The sequence below is a fragment of the Aphelocoma coerulescens genome, chromosome 4 (assembly GCF_041296385.1).
Source record: "Aphelocoma coerulescens isolate FSJ_1873_10779 chromosome 4, UR_Acoe_1.0, whole genome shotgun sequence".
NCBI classification, from domain to species: domain Eukaryota; kingdom Metazoa; phylum Chordata; class Aves; order Passeriformes; family Corvidae; genus Aphelocoma; species Aphelocoma coerulescens.
Genome location: NC_091017.1, coordinates 59,841,509 through 59,847,157, shown reverse-complemented (window position 1 = coordinate 59,847,157; position 5,649 = coordinate 59,841,509). Strand labels below are relative to the sequence as shown.

Here is a 5,649-nt window from a genome sequence, read left to right as displayed (position 1 = left end):
CTGTGATAAGCTAAGGGATGGACGAGCGATGGAAGCTGTCCGGGGATCCTTGGTAATCAGCGAAGCTCTTCAGGAGCATCTGTATGGTCCCATTACCCCTAAAGCAGAAGATCATACCTCTCCCGTGGCCGAGACCGCGTGGCGGCCACCCCAGGAGTGTATGACTGCAGCTGTGCCAGCGGAGGTGCCTGTGCTGGATGTGCCCGGCCCCCTCGGGAGCGCGCGCCTTACTGCGGACCCCATCCCTGTCTCGGGGTCCCCGGCCACCCGGCCACGAGTGAGGAAGCGACGCCGCAGGCGCCATGGGTGCCATGGGCCACGAGCAGCCAGGAACCGGAGGTCAGCGTGGAAGCCCGCTCTGTGCATACGGCTCAGAGAGCCCTATGCAGGGAGAAGCGGCGGTTTCCACAGCGACACGAGAAGCCGCGCAGCGCAGCGCCGAGCCGAAACGGGGCCGCTCTCAAAGCAGCGTGGAGTTTGCGGAGCGGAGCCGTGCAGAGCCCAGACAGGCGCTGGAGCGGGGCCGTGCAGAGAGCGCAGAGCGGCCGCAGCGCGGGGGCCTGACCGAGACGTCGGAGTCGGCGAGGCGGCGGCCACGCGGGACCGGCACCCACGACAGACACGCAAGCATGTGATAGGAGACGTTCTAGCAACGAAAGTCACAGGAACTGTGAAATGGTACAATGTAAAAAACAACTATGGATTTATAACACGAGATGATACAGGGGAAGATTTATTCATCCACAGAACTGCCATTAAAAGGAATAACCCTAAAAATTACCTGCAAAGTGTAGGAGATGGGGAAGTTGTTCAATTTGGTATAGTGCAAGGAAAGAAGGGTTTACAAGCAGCCAATGTTACTGGGCCTGGAGGGATTCCCGTCAAAGGCAGCCGTTATGCACAAAATTATAAACAATATCCATTCCAGCAATTTCCCTACCCACAGCCTAATTTCCCCTTTTATCCTATACCCAATATGAACCCTTTCCTAAGTTTACCCTATCCCCAGTTTATTCCTAATCCGTTTTTCACCCCATGGCTTCCTTATACAGTTCCATTTCCCTACAATTCCTCTCCGATGCCGATGGGGGGATGAAAAGGGGGAGGGAAGGAACCCTCTCCTGCCTCAGTTTCCCCACAGGCATGTCCAGAGAGTTCTGTCTCCCTTCTGTCAGCCCTAAGATGTTCCACAGAATCTGTTTGGACATTTAAAGACTCAGGAGGGTGGCTTGTTTGGTTTTGAAACTGTTCTTGTTATGTTTATCCAATTGTCTTCATTCTCCTTTTATTAAAATAAAACGGGTGAGATGTTGGGGTCTCCTCCCCCCGCCCCGGGAGCCCTGAGGGAGGCACGGGGTTTCCCTGCCCCTGCTCAGCCTCGTTCCCCATTGGTTGGTTTGTGTTCCCCTGCATGGGAAAAGCAGCTCGGGTGCTGTGACTGGGGCAGAGTCTCTCGGCAGAGCCCCGGCCATGCGGCTGGGGAAATAAACACCTCTGAAACATCTAGCAAGAATCCGTCTGTATATATTTCTTTTCCACGGGACTCCTGGTTTCATATAGGCGTGTTGCAGTATCCCCACTGCAACACAGGAGGGATGGAGGCCGATCGCAGTGCAGAAGGGCAGGCAAAGCTCGGGTTCGCCTTGCCCACCGATGGCAAGGGCGCGCAAAGAAGGTAGGAAAAAGGCGGAGGGACTTCTTCGTGGGGGAAGGGGTTTATTGAAGAAACAGGAAATCCACAGAGAAAGCCGAAGCCGTGTGACTTGCAGGGAGTCTTGTATTCCCACGATCTGGGCACGGAAAACACACAGTAACCAATGGAACATCAGCCACGGGGTGTTACTGAGGCAGGGAGAAGGAACTACAGCAAATGGGAGAAGGGGTAGGTGGGGAGGAATAACAAGGACCAACTAACAACTGAAGAACATAGAACACTCTGGAAATACAACCAAATATCAGAAATAAGGGGAGGGGAGGGCTGCGGCCATGGCAAGGCATGGATTTATGTATTTTTTCACAGCCTTATGAATGCTCACGGCTTTTGGGCTGTGGCAGCATCAAACCAATGGACCTTTTGGTCCATTTGATCTGGCTGACCCTGGCTTTGGCCATGGCCCACCACAACATGGGGGGTTTACTTCAGTCTAGCGCTATTCTTCAGCAGTTGGAATGAGTCTCCCAGTGATATGCACTCCAATGTAATCAGATTTCTGCAGTCAGAATGTAAACCAGAGGATGGCAAGAGGGTAATATTGAAGGCTTTCTTCAAAGATTCTCTTCAAAACACTCTCAGATTTCAAATCTGAAATAAAACATTAACATGGATCCCCTAAGGTCCCTAATCTTAGAGATTCCTAAGTTTCTTTAATACCTAAAGCCTCATCAGTAAATTATTTTATTTCTGGTCATCACCTCACAAATACTGAAGTCTGCTTAATTTTAGCAGGCTGAAAAAAAACCTTTAAAGCTTCAATATATGTATTTTTTCTGAACATGTGTATTTAACTAGACCATACAAACCACAGCAAGGTGGAAATCTATTCTTAAGTTAGTTCCAGTACTTTAGCTGGTGGAGAACTTACCTGAGTTTCAAGGGACTTCAGAATATTGCTTTTGTCCAATTACAAGTACATTGGAAACTCTACCTTTCAGGATATTTTCTAGTAATCAAAGCTAGATTTCTTGCACAATTTCAAATGCACAGAATTGAAATTATTATGTTTTGTATTAGAGTATAATGAATCTAGTTGTCCATCTCGTTCTCAGGACTTTCAGAGGTGAATTTTCAATAGATGAACTTGAAAGAACCTCACAGAGTATATTCAGTACACAAGAGCTATAATAATGTGGCAACACCAGAAGGGATCAAATTGAATCCAGGCTCCCATACCTACAGTGGCTGAGGCAACAAAACCAGGAGAGTTAATTCCTTTCATATTCCAAATAACTTCCCATGTTGCACACCTGTTAATGAAAAGGTAAAAACAGACTCAATGAAATTGGAGAAATGGCTTTATTACTTTTGTGAAAATTCACCACTGAGCTTCCTACATCAAAAAAAGGGGTTTTCATAGTTTAGAAAGATGAATTTAATACTTTTTTTTCTCAACGTTTTTTTTTACCAGTAACTGCACGTTTTGGGAACTAGATTTGGGAACCAGGACTCTATATTTGCCTGTTAACTTCTGCTTTCATTAAAGTGCCTAGACCAATTTTGGTCATTTGCTGTAGTAGAGGATTAATTTACACTGGGAGATAACATTTGCCTGTATATGAAACTGTTTTAATTATCTAGTTCAGCTTGCAAATGCTATTTTTCCTTTCATGGATGCATAAGGATGTCACATACACGCAAGAAGTTCAGCATTTATTAATCAGCAAGCAAATATCTAATTTAGATATAATTTATTATTGTTATCATAGGTTGAACTTTCAGAAAGTTATTAAAAAGCACTTCAGAGTGCAAAAAATGAGAGGTTCAAGTGACCTCATTGCTTGTAAATTTTTATTTTCAATTATTCAAAATCTACCTTCACAAACACTGTTTCTGCTCTAATACAGAATTCTGTAGAAAAATGAAATACTTGTGCTACTTGTAATTGGTATTCTTTTGTTCTAACAATTCACAGAGCTAAGTAGGGAAATTGCACCCAAGAGATATTTTGCTTAAGTCAAATGCAAATAAAAATAACCAGGCTACTAACAACTGTATGTGATTATAGAACCATGATTTCCATAATGAGTTCTGGTAACATGTATTTAATAATAGTAATGTCCTTATATTAAAACACCTGTCTGATCTTCACTACTTTTGAATGTTGAAGTGTTATGATTTCCTCAAATGGAGTGTGAATTAAAAAAAATTAAATTACGAGGCTTTTAAAGCATACTGTGCTTAACAAAAGGAGCAGTGAAATCCTCTAACACTTTAACCTCCACCATCACCTAATATAATCCCCAGACCATTGCAGAACATGAAGTTTTCCTACATGGAATTTGTCCTTTGTGTATGGTAGCAACAGGACAGTGGAAGTAAAATAAATAACAATTCTTTATCTCATTTTTAAGCCTGTCAGCATAAGGGAACAGAGGAAAAAAGCCACCAGCAAAGGTTATCGTGGGTGACCATTGCCCAGAGCTGACCAGAAACAAAAACCGTGGACTAGAAATTTCCCTGTTTGTTAACATAGGATTTTTTTATTTGGCATATAGCCAGGAGATGGATTTGTGAACATAACCATTTGAGGCATCAGAAAGAAAAATATTTGAGATCAAAGTGATAGAATCATAGGTGTGGATTTTGAGCAAGATAGCACCACTGTTTGTTTTCCCTGTATTCAAGAGGAATAAAATTTTTAATGGAAGATTACATCCCTGTAACTGACTTTTGATACTAAATATTTTATTCAGACACAAATATCCTTGAAATGTCTAAATATTGACTGTAAAAGGGTCACTATAGGGCTAAGCCTGAAACATTATTGGTTACCTGAAGTTATTATTCTAATATTAAACTGCAAGTGAACTCAGGATTTAGGATTATAGGTACTGTAGAGCCTGTGGAAAATAACTGAGATCAAGAGGAGGTTAAAGCTAGACATAATAAAGTTGCTCTCAAACAGTTTAGAAACACTTAATCACAAAGAGCTAATAGTCTGTGATTCATATCAGATAATATACTATTATATTGTTGATAAAAATATAATAGTAGAGTTATAGCACTTCAGGAAAAAAGAGTATTTGTCCATTAAATAAAAAATATTAGATAATCTATAAAAACTGTCATTATAAGCAGGTCATAAATTTATGGCAAATTATTAAAGTTTATTCACATCTTCACCTGTGGGACCAAGACAGGAATCCAGATAGCTGACAGACAGACAGCTCTCCTATTTGGATAAGGATCTCACCTGTTTTGTGCAGTGCTTGCAGCTGAAATAGTTTAGCAGTTGATAGGTCCATGTGAGCAGCAGCAAAGGCAGGTCCTGATATATCTCTGCAGTCCTTTAAAATTTACACTACTTAATTGTTTTCATTCATTTTCTCTCAGTACTTCTGCAATACCATACAGTCACATAAATCCTGTAGTTCTGGTCGACTTTAAGAAGCCTTTCATAAGAATTCCATGATTTTCCCTCATTCTTTAAAGGAGGCATGCTTTTCTTTGTTAAAGCAATTTGAAACTAAATTGTGTTAGTCTTACTGTCATGTTTATTTTTATGCTGTTTGTAAATGGGTCTCATTCTAAAGAGCAAAATATGATAAGGCTGATCAGTGATAACACAGTACTGCACCTATCTATAACCTCTGTAGATGTATTTGAATCTCAGCTAAAAAAAGTGAAATATTTCCTTTTGTCTTATGTGTGACTGTTTTAAAATCTTTGCTTAAACGTGTTGTGAGCTATAATGTTACAATTATTGCCCTTGCAAAGCTCAGTCAAGAACAGAATTTCATTGAGCCTGTAGGAAAGACCTATCAATACTCTTATTGCATTTTCTAATATTCTATCTTCTTGGACCAAAGAAACAAAAAGAGCTGGAGGGCCAGATAATGTAGTCTCAACATTGTCTATTTATAAGCTGTCAAACAGTTATCACTTTGAGAACGAGACTTTTTTTTCAGCTGAGAATTCATTAATCCTAACTT

At 41.6% G+C, this 5,649-nt stretch overlaps 1 long non-coding RNA gene across 1 annotated transcript; it reads right to left on the bottom strand.

Annotated features, from left to right (window-relative positions):
* Positions 1–1,759: 1,759 nt before the first annotated feature.
* LOC138109104 (uncharacterized) lies at positions 1,760–4,895 on the bottom strand. Its single transcript, XR_011150268.1, has 3 exons — positions 4,841–4,895; positions 2,891–2,964; positions 1,760–2,302 (listed from the first exon to the last, which is right to left on the bottom strand). It is a non-coding gene; the product is annotated as an uncharacterized lncRNA (long non-coding RNA).
* Positions 4,896–5,649: the final 754 nt, after the last annotated feature.